A 24,848-nucleotide genomic window follows, 5' to 3' on the forward strand; every position below is an offset into this window, starting at 1 on the left:
CTCAGTTAACATGAGAACAATTTAAATAAAATTCTAAACAATAATAAATGATACTTATTCGGCCATGGACTAGAAAGAGGAAATAGACCTGGTTTTTCCATTAAGGAGTTGCTAATCTACTAAGATAGTAGCCCTTACAGAAATAACTAGAATAAAGGCAAAATATATCAAACAAGAAGCTATGGCAGTTCCCGTTGTGGTGCAGCAAAAACGAATCCGACTACGAACCATGAGGTTTCGGGTTTGATCCCTGGCCTTGCTCAGTGGGTTAAGGATCTGGAGCTGCCATGAGCTGTGGTGTAGGTTGCAGATGCGTTGCTGTGGCTGTGGCGTAGGCCATCAGCAACAGCTCCGATTGGACCCCTAGCCTGGGAGCCTCCATATGCTGCAGGTGTGACCCTAAAAAAAGGCAAAAGACCAACAAACAAATAAACCAAAAAAAAAAAAAAAACAAGAAGCTATGAACTGGGAAACTTGGACTTAAGTATGATGCTTTGTCTAAAAATGTTCAATTGTCATTAAAGAGCACTGAAATGAATATATTGAAAGAAAAGCTTTCTTTTTCCATGTTTCTAGTTTATAAGATACTGATGGTGATCCTTATACCTCACATAATTTTTTTCTAGAGTTAAGAATATGAATCTAAGAAAACTTTGAAATGTGCATATCATATCTATGCCCTTATCCTGCTTCTCACATTATGGATCACAACTGTGGGGTCATGTCAGGCCCATGTTCATTGTCTGAGCATTGTGGTCTATAATTTTCTAACTCTTGGTGCTCTGACAGTTTTCTGACCTACACAAGATGGTCTGATCTGACCTCTACTTCACTAGTAATTACAGTAGAGGCATATTTCCAAAACTTGCATGACACCAACTTCAGTTCTTACAATTGAGTGAAAAAATGCCAACCAGTTTTAACACTCTGAGGTCTTTAGAAACTACTCTTCAAGACTGTGTTACAAACCCAATCTATTTTCACTCTTTAAGAACCAAGTCACCCATTTACTTCTGTCGTATAATTTATGCTTAGAGAGACTTCAATTCAAGGAAACATCGTCTGTGTGACCTCACTGCACTTGCCTTGCAGTCATTCTTATGCTGGTATCTGCTGGTAATCTGTTGAGTGTATGTACTTCGCTTCTCAGTATAGGTATGGATGTTTGGATGAATGTATGAACATATATAAACAAATACTAAATATTTCTAAAATATCTTTAAAATATCCTTCCCCTGAATGCAGTCGTATTCAGTTTTAAAATGACTGATTCATGATATTCATTAACTCTCAATTAAAAACCTTCAGTAAATGACAGTGACTTTCCCGAAACCTTTTACCATAAGTGAATATCAATTTCATATTACAAACCCATCTGCATATCTTATATTGCATTAAACCTTTGTGCAGTTATGTTTAAAACATTTTAATTTCCTCCTCTCTGTGGGCTTCTGCTCACTAATTTTCTTCAGGGATTTTGCTTACTGAGCCCTGTGGTATTCCCCATCAGAACTGCATCTATGGACATTTTTCTAGCAGCTACTTGCTTGGTATAATTAATGAAGCTACAGAATGTGTTTTGCCTTCCCTGACTGTGATATTCTGTAGGGTATTTTTCCCCCACTGGAATTGCTCAGCCAGAAAGTTGAGATTTGCAAACACCCTGTACTCTGAAAACTTAATTTCCAACCCTTCTAATTGTCAGTATTGTCTCATAACATGGCACCTTCTATTTAGTCACCAGAGCTAACATACACAGTACTTTGTGTAGTGCCAGCCCCAAAGGAGACAGTTTCTCTCATTATGTGGAACTCCCAACAGGAACCTGAGCTCCTTTGAAAGTCAAATTCTACAGAAGATGTTGTTTACAAAGGGATTCTGGCTCATTCATTCATTCAACACAATTTTTCAGGTGCCATCTCTGTGTCAGCCACAGTTCCTGTGTCAGAGATTCAGCATTCTGGAAGAAATAAACAAATAAATCACCACTGTGAAGTCAGCGTATTGTGGTTCAATTGGAGATCTTTGTGGAAGGACAGAGCTGGAGGAGAGGGTGTGAGGATGGGGAAGGGATTCTCTCTCTATGGAATACTCAGAGAAGGCAAACATCTGAAGGAAGTTACTCAATTGCAACAATATCATAGATTTCTAAGAAATCTCTTGAGTCAATTTAAAGTTTTTTTTTTTATCAGAACTGGAACTTAGGGTTTCCTAAATATAGCAATCCAGATTTGCATGCTCTTGTTTTTGCGTAAATCACTTGAAATTTTTTTTTTTTTTTAAGGGCCACACATGCAGCATATGGAAGTTCCCAGGCTAGGGGTCCAATCAGAGCTGTAGCTGCCAGCCACAGCCACAGCCACTCCAGATCCAAGCCGCGTCTGTGACCTACACAGCTCATGGCAACCCTGGATCCTTAACCCACTGAGCAAGGCCAGGGATCGAACCTGCATCATCATGGATGCTGGCAGGCTCATTTCTTCTGAGCCACAATGGGAACTCCTGAGATTGAATTTTTTATTTATTCTCTAAGTCAGGTGATTCCTTTAAAAGATGGATTGAGAAGAAAATTGCATCTTTCAGTTTTTCTTTCTGTGATTGGACTAAAAAATTCAACAGGTTGGGGGCCCAGCATTTTCACTGCTGTGGCTCAGGTCCCTGGTGTGGCACAAGTTTGATCCCTGGTCAGGGAACTTCCACATGACATGGGTATGGCCAGAAAAAAAAAAAAAAAAAAAAAAACCAGAAAGAAATTTTTTTAAGTGATATTATTTTTAATTAAACAACAGTCACACCTTTTGTTATGCAGCAAATTTTGTCAACTCTCTGGGTCCTAAAGATTAGCTTCCCCTGCTCCCTAGGGGGGGACAGCCAGGAAGGGAAAATAGGAGGTTTGTTTCACATTTGCTCTCTGAGGCGCACACTTCTCCCTGCATCTTCTACTGCCCTGGGACCAATGAACACATCCACTTTTGCTACCCATAGGATTCTTGGACTTCAGTCCCCATCTCTGGGGGATGCACTGACCCCTCCTCAGATCTGCAGGGAGGAGGCAGATATCTTCGTCCTTCCCTTTCCTCTCTCACCCTTAATTCCCAACAGCCCTCCGCTCACAGCTCCATGACCCCTGGCACTGTTGGAGGTATCAGCAAAGGAAACTAGCACTGGCAACAGAAGTTGATTTCTTATATTCTGGTGTAGGCTTTGGAAAGACTTTGGCTTTGATTCTAAGGGAGATGGAAGCCACTGGGTTTTGAGCAGATGAAAAAAAACATGATCTGACTATAAACTCTTTAGTCAACAGTAAACTGCAGGGGAGAGGCAAGAATGGAAGAAGAGGGATCAGATAAAAAAAAACTGTAGAAATATTTTAGATATACCTGTATCTATCTATATTTACTTAAAGAAAGAATAGAGAGCATAATCTGTAAGAGGAGGAAAAGTGGGGTCCATTGGTAGAGTTGCTGGTAAGTGGTACTTGTGTTTGGAGGGAATTGGAGAGGTTTTCTGATTGCCTCCATTTTCTCAATGCCGAAGAAGGCACAAGTCAGTAGCTGAGAGTAAGGACTTCTAAATTCTCAAGGCTTTTTCCACACCAAGTGGTGAATTTCTTTTAAGATCTGACTGGTAAGGTTAACATGGACTGCAAAAGACAGATCCTTTACATCCGCCCCCAAAAGAGTGTCATTTGAACAAGCTAACCGATTTGGAAGATCAGCGCAAATTTTTCCATAAGTCAGGGAGTCTGAGGATAAAAATAATTCTCTTTTTCCTGCCCAATTCTAGTCCCTCTTTCTAATATTCTGTTTTTCTTTGAGGCGAGAGGCTATGTAGAAAGATGTTTCAAATTGCGCCTACTGCTTCCTGCAGTCATGCAGCCTAAACACCATTGGGAAGGTTGGAAAACAGATTGCTCTGAGTAGGGGGCAGGGTTCACAGGATGGCCAAAGGCTGGTGTTGACCTTCAGGTCTCAGGGATCCAGCATGTAACTCTCAAAAGACTATGCTTCATCGAGAGAATTTTTGATAAGAAATTAAATCAGTCTCATGATTAGTACAGAGGAATCTCTGTAGGCAAGGCAGCAGAAGTAGAGCTCTTCCCTCCTTAGGTTTATAAATAAAAAATGATTTTCAGGCTGTCTTCCCTCTGGATTCTGATCTCTTTCCATGGCTGGAGGCTCACCACCTCACCTGCCAGCCCTTGCCCTATCCTAGATCCTGGTTCAGTGCAGTGTATTAGCCATGATAGCAAGATGGCCTATCACCCTCTGAGAGACAGGATTTAAGTTCCCGGCTCTGATATTCAGTTCTAATTGATTACTCTGATAGCCACCCCACCCCACCCCCACCCCCGCTACCCCCAGGTGGGTACCATCCAGTTTGAACCACCATCCAGTTTGGCAGATTTCATCCCAGATGTTGCTCCAGTGTATTAAATGCAGCGGATTGAGAGAGCAAGGATCTGGGGGACTCAGACTGAGATGCCTAATGGCAGAGTTATGAAGGGAAAAATCTTATGTCCCCTTCTTGCACAAGAATTGACAGATGCCGTTGCTTTCAATCCTTAATTCTTTACACAGTACATTCTCTTGAGCATTTATAAATAGGAAAAACAAGATAAATTCATTTTTCCTATTTAGCCATGCTACTAGTAGGCACTCAGCCTGATTTTTTGTAACTTCTGATTGACATATAATATACACAGAAAAGTTCACAGGTCATGACTGTATATAACCTGATGGATTTTTGAAAACAGATCACATCCATGTTAAGCAGCACCCAGACCAAGAAATAGAGCATCACCAACACCCTAGAGGTCTACCCTACACCATAATTTGACCTCCAACCTTATAGATCAGTTGTACCTATTTTTTAAATTTATGTAAATGAAATCATAGAATATGTTTTCTTTTTAGTCTGACTTCTATTACTCAACATCTATATTCATGAAGTTCTTCTATATTTTGCATGTGGTTGTACGTTGTTCATTCTCTTTGCTAAATAGCATACAAAAATTTATTTATCTGTTCTACAATTGCTGGACATTCAGGCAGTTTCCACTTTAGGGCTATCTCAAAGTGCGATGCTAGAAACATACACCTTTGTGTGAGAGACGTAGTTTCTGGTCATATATGTTGCTATGTCCAGCTTTGATGGGTATTGCCAATTTCCTAAACTAGTTGAGCCAATTAGTTTCCTAAACATTAACTCACTCATGCAGAAAAAAAAAAAAAAGTTTAGTAGAACTTCTCTGTTAAAGTATTAGAGATTGGAGAAACTGTCTCAAAATAACCGAGCTCTCTCAAAATACGGTCTATAAACTGAATCTCAGCCTTGAGTGGCTATTTTTGAATTTTGGGGTAACCGCTGTCACCTCTGCAGCTATGAATGTCATAGTGAATCTAGTTCATTCATTTGGGGAGCGTGATCTGGGATTTCCGGGAAGTTTGCCTTAACTTCATCCAGGCCAGTTGCTTGCCCACTATGCAAATAACTGGCAAGCTCTCTGAATTTCTTTTTTTTTTTTTTTTTTTTTTATTTTCCCACTGTACAGCAAGGGGGTCAGGTTATCCTTACATGTATACATTGCAGTTACAGTTTTTTCCCCCACCCTTTCTTCTGTTGCAACATGAGTATCTAGACATAGTTCTCAATGCTATTCAGCAGGATCTCCTTGTAAATCTATTCTAGGTTGTGTCTGATAAGCCCAAGCTCCCGATCCCTCCCACTCCCTCCCCCTCCCATCAGGCAGCCACAAGTCTCTTCTCCAAGTCCATGATTTTCTTTTCTGAGGAGATGTTCATTTGTGCTGGATATTAGATTCCAGTTATAAGTGATATCATATGGTATTTGTCTTTGTCTTTCTGGCTCATTTCACTCAGTATGAGCTTCTCTTAACTAGCTCTCATACCTCTTCCCTCATCCTGCTTCCCCCTCCTATCTTGTCCAATTTCTTAACAGGTCTCCTCTGTAACCACCTTCTACCTCCTTTCCTTGCATTCTCTCTTTGCTCTCCAACTTTTTATATCTAACTACTAGGAATGATCCTAAAAAGTCCTCAAACCTAATCATACTTAAAATCCTTTTCAATGCATGTTACCCACAAAATGAATTCCCTGCCAATTTCATTTAATCATTCATTTAATGGGCAAATATTCACTGAGGGTTTAGCATGTGCCACGCACTAGGGATTCATCACTGACCAAAACAAATATAGCCTCCGCTGTCAGGTGCTGATGAATCATCATTTGGACCCTAGCACCTTCTGCTTCAGTAATTCCTAACCACCTCTTGTACTTTATGCCTGTATAATTGTAACTTTAGTGCCTTTAGAGTCATATGCTCTCCTAGATGACCCCTCTCCATTTTGTCCACCAGGAGAATTTTTAAGCCTCCTTGGGGACTCAGCTGCATGCATCTCATGCATCTTCCTTGTGTTGCATGATTTCCTTGAATCATAATCATTCCTTTCTGTCCTTTGATGACCACGTGCATATTTTTATTGCATTTATCACACTATAATTCTCTGTCAGTGTGTCTGACACCCAGCCCTGGATTTGGAAGCTGCTTAAAATCAGAAAATATAGCTTATTCGTTTGTGTTCCCAAGATCTACCTTAGTGCTTAGCTAGCAGTAGGAACTCAATCAATAAATGTATGTTTGGAGGGGAAAAGGGATAAAGAAAGAAAGGAAGAAGAGAAAAGGGGAAGAGAAGGAGCAAAGAAGGGAGAAAGAAGCTAATGAGTCTCTCAAAACAATTGACAAATCATGAAACATTATAGCGCCATGGAGAATTTGAACATTATGTACTCTAATCTCCTTGTTTTTGAGTTGAATAAATGGAGGCCTGAGCTGGTTGCTCCAGATTCCTTCTTCCCAGCACAGACCCCTCTCCACAGTTTGCCAGGATTCTCAGTAGGAGAACAGACGTGGCACTAACTACAGTGGCCTCCATTCTCTTAAGTGATCCCAAACCCAACCTTGTTCCCACTCAGAGTCATTGTCACTGTAAGCTCTCTAGAGAAAGGGAAAAATAGCTTCAATTGGCCAAATAGTTATCTTTCAGAGGAGGGAATAAGAGCAGATGCCACAGAGAGAGGGCTTTTTTTAAGAAAAAAGAAATTATAGTCTACAAAACAAAATAGAAAAGAGAAGAAGGGGCTACTAAAGGGTCCTACCACAGTCACCTCTGGCCATTCCTGACATAGAACTTGAGTCATCAAAAACTTTGAAACTTTTCTTAGCCATTCCTCTAAATTAATAATATAGATATTTAAAACCTACCTCAAGAGAATCAAGGTTCTTATAATTCTTTTTACTCCAGAGCGCATACGTTGAGATAACAATTTATAAACATTAACAGATAGTCCGTACACCATGTCAGGTGTATCTCATTTTCTTTTTGAATTTAGCAATAGTTTATGGTGAGTGAGCAATGGCTATAAGTTTGACTTGAAACAAAAATGATTGAGAAAAAGAGAATGAGATCCATATATTCTTTACAGCAATGCATTTGGGGAAATAATGGAAAGCTGTGCTAATCTCCTTGGGGGTAATATATATATATATATATTTATGCCAAAATATTGCCAAATTGAATATATATTGCTGTTTATAAATGTGAAAAGTTAGCCCTCTTGGTTATTGTATTTTGTGAGATTGCTGCTATTCCTGACCTTCTCATATTAGCAAAAAATGCCTATGTCATCTTGGGATATTTCCCCACCCATTCATAAATAAGGGCCAACTTCTTATCAGGTCTTTACATTGCACTGTCAGTCCTAGAATTTTACAGCTGTGGATGTCCTTCGTTGGAAAATGAGATTCACCCCACGTTTTGCTCTTTAGTTTTAGATGAGTATGGGTCAGAGGAAGGATGCACATTTTAAACTTTTAAATTGTGAAAATGGAACATCCATATAAAAGTTTAAAAGTTCAAAGATATTCATTTTAAAGAAGTGGGAAAAAGGCAATTCAGATGTTAACCTCTTCTTATACCCAGATAAGAACTAGCGGTTGCTGTTCTGTTGATTGTGGAGGAAATCATCCCCACCCACCCTCCCATGGTGTCTTTTCTGATTCCTCAAACTAGAGGTTTTCTGAGCCAGGAAGTGTTCAAGGATGCCACAGAAAGGAATCAATGCCTAATTTCAGGGAAAATATATATGTGGTTTCAGATTATGGGCTAGTGTTAATGCAAGTTCACTTTTTCCCAAGAAAAACGAAGACAGAAAATTGTTTTAAGCAGCAGCATCTCCCCTTTTCCTTCCAACCACCCTATAACACAGAAATAAGCTGCTTCCTCCTTGTTCCCCTGCCTCCCTGTCTACTGAGCTTGGCAGCTGTGAAATCCCTGATTATATTATCTGTGAATTTTGCCTTAAAGCAGGCAAAAAGATAGCTTAAAAAATTTCACCATAATTTTTGGAAAGAAAGAAGAATTCTAAGAAAATTTGGCTTCCTTGTTTAATTACTGTGGGAAAATACCTGACATCCTTTGAAAGTGGCAGATTGATCTGTTTCATCAGTTGTTATATTTATGTTTCCCATATGTCAAATGCTACCAAGGAATAAGCTTCCCCTTAGAACTTAAAAAAATGAAAATATTTGGATAATAACTTTCCTATTGGTGGTATAATACTGATCTTTCATTTATTCATTCAACAAATATTTAATTGTCTACTGTGTCCCAAGCACAGTTTTGAGTACTGAGGATAAACAGACACAAATGACTGTCTTCATGAAGCTTACATAATGGTAGGGGTAGGGTGAGGATAAACAAAATAACTAAGATGATGATTAATGCTAGGGAAATAAAGCAAGAAAAGGAGGTAGGAAGTGTTGGGAGGGTGCATATTCCAATTTTAAATAAGTTGGCCAGATAAGATCACATTGAGATGATGACATTTGAGGAAAATGTCAAAAGTGATGGAGTGAGTCAAATGGCTATTATAGAGGAAAGTGGTGCTGGGACAGATGTGACCCAGGATATTGGTGGAAAGGAATGATGAGCAGGAAGGAGAGCAGGAAGAGGAGAGAGAGAAGCTGGGGGAGGTGACTGGTGACCCGAATAATGGTGGGTGGCTGCTGTGAAAATTTGGTTTTACTCTCAGTAAACGTGGGTAACTTTTATATCATTTTGAGCAAAGGATGGATTTGGTGTGACATATTTTGACAGAATTGTTCCAGCTTCTCTGTTAAAAAGCCATAGTAGGGGTGTAGAAACAAATACAGGGGGACCAGAGTTCTTTGGATAGAGGTGGTAAGACATGGTTAGTTTCTAGGTGTATTTTCAGTGTAAAGCCAAAAGATTTACTGCATGGATCAAATACATGAAATGAGAGAAAGAAAGAGCTAGGGATCATCTCAGGGCTTTGGAGAATTTTATTTATGGAGAGAGAGCCAGTTAGGAAGGGAAAATCAGAAATTTGGTTTTGGACATAAATTTAAAAGTAGTGTTATCCCAAAACAGAAAAAGGAGCACAGGTGTGACTTCTTACCTCTCTTGAGATACTGTGAAAATGATGGTAAAGGAACATAAATACCTAGTGCCAGAGAATCAGATAGGTCATTAGGACATGACTTATTTCAGTAAGTTTGCAGGAGAGGAAATAGAGAGAGGACAGTGCCTAATGAGATGAGTGGAGAAGACCACAGTCGAGGTTACATAGAGAGTTGCAGCCAAGGAAGTCCCTTATCTGCTCAGAAGAGATGCTGAGATTTGACAGATGCTACCAGCCCAGTGAAACATGGAGTAAGAATTAAGGGTGAAAAAGTCCCTTTTCCTGATTGATCCTCATGCAGAGTAACTAATAACCAATTACTTCCCAGGTCAAAAAACTGAGTGTTTGTCTTTTATGGAACTGACAAAACTATTAGAAAAATATTATGGTAGCTAGCTAGTATTGGAGTTCAGGATCTGGAATAAAACTCTTCTCATTCTATCATTTATGGATAACAAGGTTAGTACCCACATGCTCACTGGAAAAGAAGTCTGCAAGCTGATAAATCCTACTCCCATACTCAGAGCTCCCAGCCAGCCCTTCTATTGCCCCATCTAAGATGTGAACTAACAGTAAAATATACATAGGCTATTCAGAAAGGGTATCATACTGAATTATAAAGGAATCAAGATGAATAAAAAGAGAAGTAATGATGGAAACACAGGGATAATTAAAGAAACAATTTTTAAAAACTAGAAAGTATCTTCAGAGAGAATTTTCAATACATTTTATCCTTAAGGAAAGAACAAGATGTTATGAAAAAAAGGTAACAGTGCCACAGGTGCGGCCCTAAAAAGACAAAAAATAAATAAATAAAACCTATCGTATAATCATTAAAAAAACATAGGTAACAAAAATAAGAAAGCTTTTTTAGAAATCAAAAATAAGATAATGGAACAATAATCAAAACTCTCCTGAACGGTCATAAGAGGAGATGAAGAAAATCTCCCAGAATGTGAAACCAAGCAATAACAATAACAACAATAAAGTCAGAAAACAATCGAGTGAAAGGTAAAAAGAAAGCAAGAAGAGAGAAAAGAAGGTACAAGCATAATCAATCTACAGAAGACAGTAGCCAATGAAAAGACAAAATAAGATGAAAATATGAAAGACATAATACAAGAAAATATATGAGAGCTAAAGGAAGGTATTGGTCTTGAGGTTGAAGTAGAAAATTTTGGAATGGAATAGGCTCAGGCAATATGAATAAGAAGCTGGAAGATAATCAGATAAATGAAAAGGGCTTAATTTTCTTCTCCCAAAAAGAAATTAAAGTTGAAAAGGGGATAAATGTATAAGAAATTCATTATCCAAATATAAGCTATGCTGAAGTATACAGTATTTTCAACAACTGGAGGAGTAGGCAAAAAATATCCACAGTGTCTTGGTATTAGGACTGTTCCTTTTGAAAGCCATGTCGTTCATGGTGTTGGAACTATAGCAAGTATGATAATCAAAGTGTAATATATAGTTCTGCAGAATATTATATTTGCATTTTTATAGTCATGTAAATTTGTATTTTATTGTCTTAAAATTTTTAGAATCAATTTGTGTGTAAATAATTGAAGCCAGTTATGGACACTGGACAGATAAAAACATTTCAACTTTGACAATTTAAAAAGTAAATTTAAGCTAACAAGAAATGGAGGTAAAAGAATTGGTGGGTAAATGTGTTTCTCAGAGAAGTCAAGGGATAGTGTACTTAATTGATGGATTAAGAAAAGGTCTAAGTATGTTGCTTGAGGTTGTAGAGGGGGTGGGGAGAAAAGAACACTAGTGAAAATTTTATCAGGAGTAAGGTGAAAGGACAGATGGGAGATGGGATAAAAGATTTAAAGCCTCATCAACCAGAGTTGGATGTCAATAGCTAAATTCTAAAATCAGTCAATCAAGAAAAAGTAGTATAAATATATTGTTTAGAAATATGGGAAGTTCCTACATGGCTCAGTGGATTAAGGATTCAGCATTTTCACCAAGTGGCTCAGGTCATTAGCGTGCTGGGAGTTTGATATATGGCCTGGAAACTTCTGCATGTCTTGAATGTGACCCCCCACAAAAAATATGGAATTTACCCCAAGAACTTTAAGAAAAGGAATGCTGAAAATACTTGTTCAGAAGCAGTATAAAAGTGTCATACATAATCATTGACTTTTGATATAACCCCTCTGGACAATTTTTTTCAACTAGTTCTGTATGTATTTCTTTGATAAACAATTAAATTTTAGATTTCTACTATTTGCTGATCATTTGTTGTGGCTGTCACTAGTCCAAGCATTTAACACGAAATGTCTTACTCAATTCTTACGCAGTCTTAATGTTACTGTAATAGGAAAATTATAAAAGTAAATAATATTATTACTTCCATTTTATAAGGCAAATGAATATTAGGTTAAAAACAACAACTTCTCCAAGATGATTCTATCAGGCAGGGGTTATATTTGTCCTTGAATAATAGAAAAACCAAACTAAAAGATGGCTTAGATAAAGAAAAGATTTCTTATTTATTTGCCTTTTGTTTGGTTTTGCTTCCCCCCCACCCCTCATACAGCAGGAAGCCTAAAGGCAGGTGTTTTCTGACACTGATTCACTGGCTCAAGGATAAGAATCCCTAGACCCTCTGATTTTCATGGCCTTTTCTGCATAGATCAAAGATGTCTCTGCCACTTCAGCCATTGCATTTGTGTTCCCAACAGCAAAAAGACAGGAGCCCCTACATCAGGCAGCTACACTTTCCCAGAACCCCCCTGCTGACTTCGGCTACCGTGATTTACCGCATGTCATTTCGCCACGCTAGCTGCTGAAGTGGGAAAATACGGATATTTCAGTTATTATATTTGCTGGCATGAATAATGTCAGGTTCAGTGAGGAGGGATGGAGAAAGTAGAAATTAGGTAGCACTTAGCAGGGATCCCACAGCTAGAGAGTAGCAGAGTAGGGTTCTAAAATCCATTGAAATATATTTTTAAGTAAACTAGCAACAGTATAAGAGTCAAGATGAAGCATTAATTAAAATGATACCAGTATTATAATTTTAAATTAGAAGACAAGCACAAATTGTGTTTAAGGTTCACCCTTCCATAACCTCTGTGGGCAGTGAGGATTGACCAAAGGTGAGGCAACCAGAACTAAGGTCAAAGAATAGTCCCCATAGTGAAGGACCAACAGGGGAGAGCTGCTTACCAAGGGCTAAATACCCCTTCATTTAAAGAGAAGAATCTAGCTTGCAAAAAGTATTAAAATATATATGAAGGTTAATAATTAAGCTTATTTAAAACAAATTGGTTTCCAAATGAGAAAATTATATTTTAGCAGAATTCCATATATTAAGTTATAAGTTAATGAGCAAGTACCTGTGTGTACTTAGTAATCAGTTTCAAGGAAAGCAGTTCTAATTTTGTCAAATTCCATTTAACGAATAAGCAACACTACTTAACTCCCAAGAAATTATGATTGCTCCTCCTTTTGCAGCTTAATATACATCTTACTAAGGAAATTAGCTGGGGTTTTTTTTTTTTCTTTTACAATCTTTTTTCTTTTGATCTATTCCAATAGAATAACTTTAGGAGTTCCAGTCATGGCTCAGTGGAAACGAATCTGACTAGCATCCATGAGGACACAGTTTCAATCCCTGGCCTTGTTCAATGGGTTAAGGATCCAGCATTGCCATGGGCTGTGGTGTAGTTCGCAGATGTGGCTCAGATTCTGGGTTGCTGTGGCTGTGGTGTAGGCCAGCAGCTACAGCTCTGATTGACCCCCATAGGCCACAGGAGCAGCCCTACAAAGAAAAAATTTTAAAAATTAAAGCATGGCTATGATTCTCTCTCATTTATTCATTCATTCATGCCATCCACTCAAGTCAACAAGTATGGATTTATTCTTTAGTGTATAAAAAGAATGGATGCAGGACTGTGAGATCCCACACAAGCTGTGGAATGACACACATCCTTTTCTTCCATCTGCTTTTCCACAGTAGTCCTTTGAATGGATTTATGTAACGTTTTCTGTACTCTTCCATTCGTCTGCTCACTGCTTCTCCCCCAGTTCCAAAGATTTGCTTCCAGTGGATATTGCTAGGCTCTTATCCAGATGGATTTTTCTAGAAGTAAACCAATTAGAGATCGTTGCCAGGATTTTTCATACTGAAAGTAAGGAAATCATTCATACTCTCTGGTGGTGGGAGATGCCATATGTGACAATTCTTGATGCAGTTGGTGGCCATGAGGAAGAAGCTGGTCACTCAGGAACAAAGTAATGCTTTCAGGCAGATAGCAATGAAAAAACAATGAAGAAAATCTTGCTGCCATTCAGACTCCTGGATCCTGATTATCTTATATTATACATACATTCTTTTGCTGCACTTTGTCAATTTTTTCTCACTTACAGGAAAGAACCAGTGTCCCAGGGAAATTCTCTTATTTCCTAGGCTAGTTTGAGTTGTGCTTTAGTCAACTGTACCCTAAAGATATTTGAATCACGTGGCTTGGAAATAACTCTGCACCTTTCCTTGATATTACACCATTTGAGTAATATGATTTTCTAGCATCCCAGTGCTCAGAAGATTGGGTTGTAATATGCTTCTGGGTTTTCATTTTGTGTTGGTAATTACATTTGAAAACCATTTCTCTTTAAATATGAGATGAACATTCCTGAAACAAAGGAACCGTGCCAGATTTTTTTCCAAAATTCTCAATGTTCTAAGTAGACCTATAAATTCAGATACTCCTCAGACATCCTTTTCTGCTTTTAATGAAAGTCTTTGCAGCTCACATACCATCTTTCACCATAAAAATATTCTTTACTGTGCCATTAAGACAAATGCATGGCAAGATGAATTCTGATACATGCCAGCAGGTGAGAGAAACGTGCTCAGCCAGGCGATACAACTCGGAATGAGCCATGCAATGTTCTTTCTTACTCAAATCCCAGACTGCTACCTGCTTACGAGCAGAGGTAATGGGAATGGCACCGTTATCGATGACAGCAACAGGGCTTTGCCAGTAAATGGAAAATAGAGAGCTATTAAAATTGTTAGGACCGTCATATGTCTCACAAATATTAAAAATTTCTGTTTTAAATTATTTATTCCAGGAACCTCATAAAAATTAATTAAATATGATAGATTGAGGCTTCTAAATCAGGAAGTACTTTGGAAATACTAACTTTTAGATTATTATGATTTGTCACTATTGACTTCATTGGGGTAACCATTGGCTCATAATTGTTTATATAATTATAGATTTATAAATATGTGTGTGTGTGTGTGTATGATATAAAGAGAGGGAGAATGGAGAGGGAGAATGTGAGAGATGCAGTGTTCCTTTTAGAATATTGTCATTTCCCCAAAGAACTCACTGAACAAATACATATTTGGGGGGACAGAGTTCACATTCTGTGCCTTTTCTGCATGACTCCAGCTGCTTGGTATCAAGTCATGGACTGGGTGCCTCCATGCCACAGTCACGGGTGACATTTACAAGACATAGTCACTATGTGTGACTGTTTCTGTCAATAGGACTGAGACTGACCACCACTCAAATCTTAAACAAAAATCCTCCTCTTTGAAAAACAGTGAGTACAAGTACCTAAAAGAAAAATGGGTTAAGAATGTGAACAGGAAATTTGCAGCAAAGAAAAAGTGGAACAGCCCTGACATACATAAAAAAGGCTTGTAGTTCCCACTGTGGCCCAGCTGGTTAAGGATCCAACATTATCTCTCTGAGGATGCAGGTTCAATCCCTGGCCTCATTCAATGTGTTAAGAATCTGGTGTTGCCACAGCTGAGGCATAGGTTGCAGATATGGATCCAGTGTTGCCATGGCTGTGGTGTAGGCTGGCAGCTGCAGCTCCGATTCAACTTCTGGCCCAGAAACTTCCATATGGCACAGGTGCAGACATGGGTGTGGGGAAAGGCTCAACTAGGCTGGTAAACCAAGGATGCCAATTAAGACCACTTCAGGGTCCCACGTGTACCCATCAGATTTGCAAAAATTTTCTGAAAGGCAGATGATAGGAAATGTTTTTGAAAATATAGAATAATATAAGCTCTGTAAGAGAGAGCTGCCCAAAGAAAGGTAGAGTGTCCTTACCACTTTGGTGAGCAAGCAGGAGTGCCTGATCCTGAAGAAGATGCATGGATCCTAAGAATACATCATGATATTCATCCTAGAGAATCTCCTGAATGTGGCTTGAGGCAACACAAAGTAGGTTTGTGCAAATAAACATTGTTGAAGGAAAAAAAAAACATATGTCCATTGACAAAAGAATGAATTAATAAATTATCAGTTCCTATAGTGAATAGTTTAGTAGTTAAAATTAATGACCCGAATGTACATGAGAAGCAAGGACACATTTTAAAGACATAATGTTGGTTGCAAAAAGCCATTGGCCGAAGAATACATCCAGTATGATATGATTTATGTAATAATTTAAATAAACGTAGAGGGATCCATACCAGGGACTGGCATGTATTTTTCTGTAAAGAGTGCAATAAAAAATCCTCCCCTTTGAAAGACAATGAGCACAAATACCATTGACTCATAAATACTTTGCCCTTTGGGAGTCCCCTTTTTTTTTTTTTTTTTTTTTTTTTTTTTTTTTTTTTTTTGGCCTTTTCTAGGGCCACTCCCACAGCATATGGAAGTTCCCAGGCTAGGGGTCTAATCACTGGCCTACGCCAGAGCCACAGCAATGCCAGATCCAAGCCACATCTGCGAACTACACCACAGCTCACAGCAATGCCGGATCCTTAACCCACTGAGCAAGGCCAGGGGTCAAACCTGCAACCTCATGGCTCCTAGTCAGATTTGTTAACCACTGTACCACGATGGGAACTCCTGGGAGTCCCTTTTGCAACTACTCAACTCTGCTTTGGTAGCATGAAATCAGCTATATATATAGTATATAAATAAACGAGCATGGCTGTGTTCCAGTAAAACTTTATTTACAAAAACAGGTGGCAGGAATTCCCTGGTGGTGCAACAGCAAGGATTCGGTGTTATCACTGTAGTGTGTTGGGTCACTGCTGTGGGAAGATTCCATCCCTGTCCAGAAACTTATATATGGCAAAAAATTAAAATTAAAATTAAAAAGTAAAAAATAAAAAACCAGCTAGCAGGCTGTCTTGAACCCTCAGGCATCCATTTGCTGAACTCTGATCAAGACCATTCTCCTCAGAATAGCACAGGAAAATAGCTGTGGTATTGATACCTACTTCTCAAAAATAGGGCTTGCCGCTAGGAAGGCAAGAAGAATGCAATCAGAGAGAAGCACAACATAAAATGAGACTGCATTGCCATATCTTAACTATATACTTTAAAAAGCACTAAAGCAAATATCAAAAAATGGTTTTATCTATTAAATCTTTTTTTGTCTTTGTAAGGCCACACCCAGGGCATATGGAGGTTCCCAGGCTAGGAGTCGAATTGGAGCTGCAGCTGCTGGACTACACCACAGCCACAGCAACTCAAGATCCGAGTCATGTCTGTGACCTACACCAGAGCTCACAGCAATGCCGGATCCTTAACCCACTGAGCAAGGCCAGGGATCAAACCTGCGTCCTCATGGATAATAGATTCATTTCCACTGAGCCATAATGGGTACTCCCTACATCTGTTAAATTTGGATATGTGTTAGTGGCACTATTATCTGTATTTTCAGGTATAACAGAGATATATAGTGCTGAAAAAAAAGGAAAGATAGAACAAATACATTAAAATATTAAAGAAAACATGCATGAGAAATATCTGCAAGAATGATATTTCTTCTAGAAGATTCTGTCTTTGTCTGCAGACCCCTTGTGGTTATAAATTGAGCCAAAACGTTGAGGTGTGAATTGCCAAGAGGAGAAATTTCTCTCTGTTCTCAGGACTAGGAACAGTTGTTGAACAGCTGGTGTTTGGATCTAAGGCAATTGTGAAGCATGTTATGGTTGACTCTCTTTTCGCAAGAGTTCAAGCAAGTTTGAGTAAATCTGTGAATTACCTCCCTCAAAGTTCCAAGACCTTCGACTTACCCTGCATTTTGTGATAGACCTCAGTCTTCTCTCCATCTTATCATTTCTCCTCCACCATCATCATCATCACACCATAGCAGTAAGGTGTTTACTTTAAAAACTTCAGTGTGTTTTATCAAGCTGCAGCTTCTGAAGTGACAAAAGAGATTGATCCTAAGGCAGAAATGTCACTTCTGAAGCTTCAGGGTTTAAATAGCAGGGGCTGAACTGAGCTATTTAAACCGGTGGCAGTCATCAGAGTTTTGCCTCTGAAAGGAGAAAAACAAATCCTCTAGATTAAAAAAAAAATAGGAGTTCCCATCGTGGCTCAGTGGAAATTAATCTGACTAGTATCCATGAGGATACAGGTTCGATCCCTGGCCTTGCTCAGTGGGTTAAGGATCCAGCATTGCCATGAGCTGTGGTGTAGCTTGCAGACATGGCTCAGATCCCCTGTTGCCGTGGCTGTGGTGTAGGCTGGCAGCTGTAGCTCTGATTTGACCCCTTGCCTAGGAATTTCCATATGCCCCAGGTGTGGCCATAAAAAGCAAAACAAACAAACAAAAAAGAAGCTGTCCTTTCAAAGTCAAGCTAACCAGGGCCCTGAGCTGGATTTATGAGAACACTGCCAGAGTGGAATCTGTCTACCCTGTGGCCAAGCATCTGTCCTAATCGCATGATGGGCCCAGGCTGCTTTAAGTTGCTCTGGCCCCATCTCTTAGCCATGTTGTTCTTAATAAAACTACAAGGACTTTTTGGCTATTCTAAAGCAAATAACCAAAATAATTTCTTTATTTGCTTGGTAAGCAAGTAGACAAAGACTAGAATAGTGCATCCTGGAGTACCCATTGTGGCTTAGTGGGTTAAAAACAGAACACAGTGTCTGTGAGGATGTGGGTTCAATCCCGGGCCTTGCTCAGTGATTTAAGGATCTGGCTTTACCACAAGCTGCAGTGTAGGTTGTAGATGTGGCTCGTGTCTGGTGTTGCCAGTGCTGTGTTGTAGGCTGGCAGCTGCAGCTCCAATTCAAGCCCTGGTACAAGAACTTCCATATGCAGCAGGTGTGGCTGTTCAAAATAATACTAATAATACTACTACTACTACTACTATAATAATAATAATAATGTGTCCGAAAGCTAGTCATGGGTCACCATACTACTCAAAGTGCTACCCCTGGCCCAGCAGTACCCTTAAACTTTAACATACATGAAATATAGAAAAGTTTCCAGAAAAAAAAAATGCAGATTCTGAGTCAGAGGATCTGGTGTGGAGCTTAAAGTCGTGCATTTCTCTCAAGTTTTTGATCAATGCTGTAAGTCCTCTTGCTGCTCATAATACCATCCGGCATAGACCTCTCTTGGGATAAAGATTCTTCGTCCCTCCCCCTCCCCAGTCCTCACCCCTTCTTTCCTGGACCCCTACCCAGAATTTGCATCTAGTATTTGCATTTCAGCAAAATCTCTAGTGATTTGTTGAAACATGAAAGTTTGAGAAGCCCTGCTCTAGAATACATGTGAGTGAATTTCTCCAATGCTTTGGTTGCACGTGCCCCACTTTTTTTTTTTTTTGTCTTTTTAGGGCTCCACTCATGGCATGTGGAAGTTCCCAGGCTAAGGGGCAAATCAAAGCTGCAGCTGCCAGCCTACCCCACATCCGTAGCAGTGCTAGATTCGAGCTGAGTTTAATACCTACACCACAGCTCACAGCAATGCCATATCCTTAACCCAGGAGCAAGACCAGGAGTCAAACTTACATCTTCATGGATGTTAGTCAGGGTCGTTACGGCTGAGCCCTGATGGGAAATCCTGCATATGCCCTAATTACACAATGTAGCTACTTCTGGTACCCAAAAGTCCTGGCATTTGTTATCCTGCTGATGCTATCTCTAGCAGTGCTCTGCCCATACCCCCTTCAATGCTTTCACAATTTCCACACACAAAATCCAAGTGGGTCTTTACTTCCAACAGCCAGCACCCATGTATCTTTGTTGGCTGTGCCCTCTGGATTCTGGAACCCACTTTGCCTGCTATCAGGGAAGCAGAAAGTGGCTGGGGGTTTCCATTCCCTTCCAGCAGCCTTTACCCAAGACTAATAGAGAGAGGAATCGCCATACTTCAGCTTCCTTGCCGCTCATCAGAAAACTCCACTTTGCTCACTTAAGTATGATAATCTCTAGGTCCATCCATGCTGCTGAAAATGGCGTTATTTCATTATTTTTTATGGCTTACTAGTATTCCATTGTATATATGTACCACATCTTCTTCATCCATTCCCCTGTTGACAGATGTTAGGTTGCTTTTCAATGTTTTGGCTATTGTAAATAGTGCTGCTATGAACATTGTGGTGATGCAAGTATCTTTTATGGTTTTCTCTGGATAGATGCCCAGGAGTAGAATATTGCTAAATCATATGTTAGATCTTTTTTTTTTTTTTTTTGGTCTTTTTAGGGCTTCACTCACAGCATATGAAGGTCCCCAGGCTAGGGGTCGAATTGGAGCTGTAGCTGATGGCCTACACCACAGCCACAGCAATGCCAGATGTGACCACGTCTGCAGCCTACACCACAGCTCATGGCAATGCTGGATCCTTAACCCACTGAGCGAGGCCAGGTAACAAGCCTGTGTCCTCATGGATGCCAGATTCATTTCCTCTGAGTCACGACAGATATTCCATATATTAGTTCTTTCTATGTTTAGTTTCTTGAGGATCCTCCATACTGTTATCCATATTGGTTGTACCAATTTACATTCCCACCAACAGTGTAGGAATGTTCTCTCTTCTCCACACCCTCTCTAGCGTTTATTGTTTATAGACTTTTTGATGATGGCCATTCTGACTGATGTGAGGTGATATCTCATCACAGTTTTGATTTGCATTTCTCAAATTAGTGATGTTGTTAATATGGACTCTAAAAACAGGATTCAAATGAACTTATTTGCAGAACAAAAACAGACTCATAGACTTTGAAAACAAACTTATGGTTACCAAAGCGGGACAGGTGGGAGGAGGGAGGGACTGGGGGTTTGGGACTGGCATATGTACATTCTGGTATATGTACATTCTGCTATACAGCCAAAGGAGACCTGCTGTATAGCACAGGGAACTCTACTAAATATCCTGTGGTAATTTATATGGGGAAAGAATCTGAAAAAGAATGGACATGCACATGTGTAACTAAATCACTTTGCTGTACAGCATGAAGTATCACATTGTAAATCAACTATACTTTGATAAAACTCTTAAAAAATAAAATTAAAAAAGAGAAAACTTCACTTTGAGAAAATCTATACAGAAAGGCATTAAGCCAACATTACCATCTGCAGGAGTTTGCTTGGTATTTTACCATTCTGCCTTCTTCTCATCCAATCCTGCTCACACCCCTATAATGTTTCCAGGAAATACTTTGTAATAAACCCATTTTTCATAAATCTTTGTCTTGGGGTCTGCTTTGGGGGAACCCCAAATAAGATACATGTCATGAAGTTCCTGTCAGGCCTCAGTGGTTAATGAACTCAACTAGTATGCAAGAGGACATGGTCATGTGATCCAGCAATCCCACTCCTGGGCATATATCCAGACAAAACACTCATTGAAAAAGATACATGCACCTCTATGTTCATTGCAGCACTATTCCCAATAGCCAAGACATGAAAAAACCTAAATGTCCATTGACAGATGAATGGATTAAGACATGGTACCTACAATGGAATCAGCACTATTCCCAATAGCCAAGACATGAAAAAACCTAAATGTCCATTGACAGATGAATGGATTAAGACATGGTACCTACAATGGAATCAGCACTATTCCCAATAGCCAAGACATGAAAAAACCTAAATGTCCATTGACAGATGAATGGATTAAGACATGGTACCTACAATGGAATATTACTCAGCCATAAAGGAAAACAAAATAGTGTCATTTGCAGCAACATGGATACAAGTAGAGACTCTCATGCTAAGTGAAATGTCAGAAAGAGAAAGACAAATACCATATGATATCACTTATATCTGGAATCTAATATATGGTACAAATGAACCTATCTACAGAAAAAAACAAACTCATAGCCATGGAAAACAGACTTGTGGTTGCCAAGGGGAAAAGATAGGGAGTGGGATGGATGGGGAGTTTGGGGTTAGAAGATGCAAAGTAATCCATTTGTAGAGGATAAGCAATGAGATCCTGCTGTATAGCATAGTGAACTATATCTAATCATTTGCGATTAAATATGATGGAGGACAATGTGAGAAAAAAAACTGTATGTATATATATATGTATATAAAATATCTAATTGGGTCACTTTGCTGTATAGCAGAAGTTGACATAACATAAATCAACTATAATTAAAATTATTTTTAAAAAAAAGAGGACATGGGTTTGATCCTTGGCTTTGCTCAGTGGGTTAAGGATCTGGCATTGCTGTGAGCTGTGGTGTAGGTCGAAAATGCAGCTTGGATCCTGCATTGCTGCATTGGTTGTGGTATAGGCAGGCAGCTACAGCTCTGACTTGACCCCTAGCCTGGGACCCTCCAAATGCCTTGGGTGCAGCCCTACAAAGACAAAAAAACAAAAACAAACAAACAAAAGATACATGCTGTTTTAGCTCAGTGTGGTACAAAGACCTGTACCCAACCAAGAGTTAGATTATTTCCAAAGTTTCCTTGGTCACTGCTTTAGTCCCCGAATCTTTGATTCGATCTAGGTCAGATCTTCTGCATATCACAAAAGACTGTAGGAAGTCAGTGGATTCTAGGAATTCCACACTTGGGAATTTAGATACTCGCATTCCGAGAATGTGATGAAATAAATTATGTTTTACTTTCTGAATGAGCTAACCGTGGCTGTGCCATGAAGGTGGTGTTGATGCTGTCTTTCAGCTGGCTTTATAGAGAACTCACAGAAAGAGCTAAGGATATAGAAGACCTACACTGACCACTGCTGCAGCCATAGCTCCCAACTACGTGTAGCTGTTGAGCGCTTGAAAGGTTGCCAGTGCAAACTAAGATGGACTGCAAGTGCAAAATTCCCACCTCATTTCAAAGACTAAGCCCATAAAAAGACTATAAAATATCTCAGTAATTTGTATGTTGATTATATGATTAATAATATTTTTGAAATATTGGGTTAAGTAAAGTATATTCTTAAATTATTTCCACCTGCTTATTTCTACTTTTTATAAAGTGGCTACTGCATTTTTTTTTTTTTTTTTTGGCATGCCCTTGGCATGAGGAAGTTCCTAGGCCAGGGATCAAACCCATGCACAGCAGCGACATAATCGCTGGATCCTTAACATGCTGAGCCATGAGGGAACTCTCTGGAAATTTTAAATTGTATGTGCGGCTCACATTATATTTCTATTGGACCAGATATAATGGAAGTCTTAGCTTTCAAACTAAAAGGTCAGGCGCAGTTAAATCTCACCAGCTCTTCATAATGTCTTACTGTACCTATTTCTGGTGTAGAATCAGCCCACGGTAAACACAAAATGGTACATTGCCCCCAATTATAAATGCTTTCACCAATGCATAAGGTTGCCATGGAGCTGGAAAAGTCTGAAGTTTGACCCATAGCCTGGAAAATGCCATACCAGATACATATTTTAAAAATCAGTGCCAGTAGTTATTAGCCATAAATAACCTATTTGAGAAATTTTGTTTTAAAGCTGTTAAAAAGTTATTGCAGGGAGTTCCGTCGTGGTGCAGCAGTTAACGAATCCGACTAGAAACCATGAGGTTGCGGAATCGATCCCTGGCTTTGCTCAGTGGGTTAAGGATCCAGTGTTGCCTTGAGCTGTGGTGTAGGTTGCAGACGTGGCTCGGACCCCGCGTTGCTGTGGCTGTGGTGTAGGCCGGTGGCTACAGCTCCGATTCGACCCCTAGCCTGGGAACCTCCATTTGCCATGGGAGTGGCCCTAGAAAAGGCAAAAAGACCAAAAAAAAAAAAAAAAAAAAGTTATTGCAAAACTTTTCTGTGTGTACCTCAAGTTTGCTTCACTTTCTGCTCTTCAGTGCTGTCTTCCCCAAGCCCTCCACCAATAGTCTATAGAGTCCAAGGTTTCAATATTTGACTGGACTGTGACAGTTTCCTAACTGAGTTCCCACTGTTTTGTTTCTCACCCTCAGTTCCACCCTGCACTTGGCTGCCAGATAACCTCCTTAACATACCGTCTAGCCCTGGCTCTCCTTACCTCTTACCCTAAAAGAAAAGCCTTCAGTGATACTAGATTTTTTGCTAAACTCTCTCCAGAAAACTGAACAAGACATTAAATGCTCTCCTTACTCTCACCTCAACTCTCCTATTTTGTGGTAACTTCCCGTCTTTCTTCCAATTCCCTTTAGCCCATGCCCCATTCCCACTGAATCCTGACACTAAGACATACCCCATGGAATAGTGGGAATCTTTTTATAGCATATACAATGCTGTCATCTCAGATTTTCTTTCCTGAAGTACAGGTACTTCAAGGGATAATTTAAACTGCTTGATCGCAATCATTTGTGCAAAATTGATTTTCATTTAATATTTATGTTGTCCTGCTTAATTTTATATAACCTCAGAATGAAAAAGGCTTCAAGGAAAATTAAAGGTTTTTAATTTGAGGAGTTACATATGTACACTTGAATTGATAATAGTGTCTTTCATTGATAACTTAATTTGTGTGACAGTTTTTACTGTGCTTATTTTTTAAATAAACTCAATATTTTAAAGTAAAAAACAAAAACCAACCAGGAGCTCCCACTGAGGTGGCTCAGGTCACTGAAGGTGCAGGTTCAATCCCCACTGGGCACAGTGGGTTAAAGGATCTGACATTGCTGTTATCTTCAGCTCAGATTTAATATGCCGGCCATAAAAACAAACAAAAACAACCCAAAAAAAGCACTGCCTAGAGCACCCTCTTTCCTCTCCCAACACTCTATACCCCAAATTCTACCTCAAATATTACTGTATTACACAACAGCATATTATCAATGCCTTAAATCAGGAGGCAAAACACAAAAGACCAACACAACTACAGTAGAAATAACAAAACAAGGTGGAAAAGCTGTTAAACTAAAAAAAAAAAAAAAAAAAAAAAAAAAGAAAAAACATGATTTCATTGAGGAGAGAGCCAAGTCAACTACATCAAATGATTACATTATTTAGTCCTTATGTCATCTTCTATTAGAAGTTTTTTGTTTTGTTTTGCTTTGTTTGCTCTGGCCCAGAATGTTAATTGTGCATTTAACATTATCACCCAGAATGGAACTTCAAAATTTTTTTGTAGATTTACTCTTTTCCATTTTCCTGGAAGCCAAGAGATATCAGTGGTGAATGGTGTGAGGTAGGGATTGAGATTAGGACAGTAGTAAGGGATTTAT

At 39.2% G+C, this 24,848-nt stretch overlaps 1 protein-coding gene across 4 annotated transcripts in view; it reads left to right on the forward strand.

The window, feature by feature from the left end:
* The window catches only part of PLCB1 (phospholipase C beta 1), a 738,118-nt gene that overhangs the window by 482,030 nt on the left and 231,240 nt on the right, over positions 1 to 24,848 (forward strand). The gene's annotated exons all lie outside the window — the stretch shown is intronic.

This window comes from Sus scrofa, chromosome 17 (assembly GCF_000003025.6).
Source record: "Sus scrofa isolate TJ Tabasco breed Duroc chromosome 17, Sscrofa11.1, whole genome shotgun sequence".
NCBI lineage: Eukaryota > Metazoa > Chordata > Mammalia > Artiodactyla > Suidae > Sus > Sus scrofa.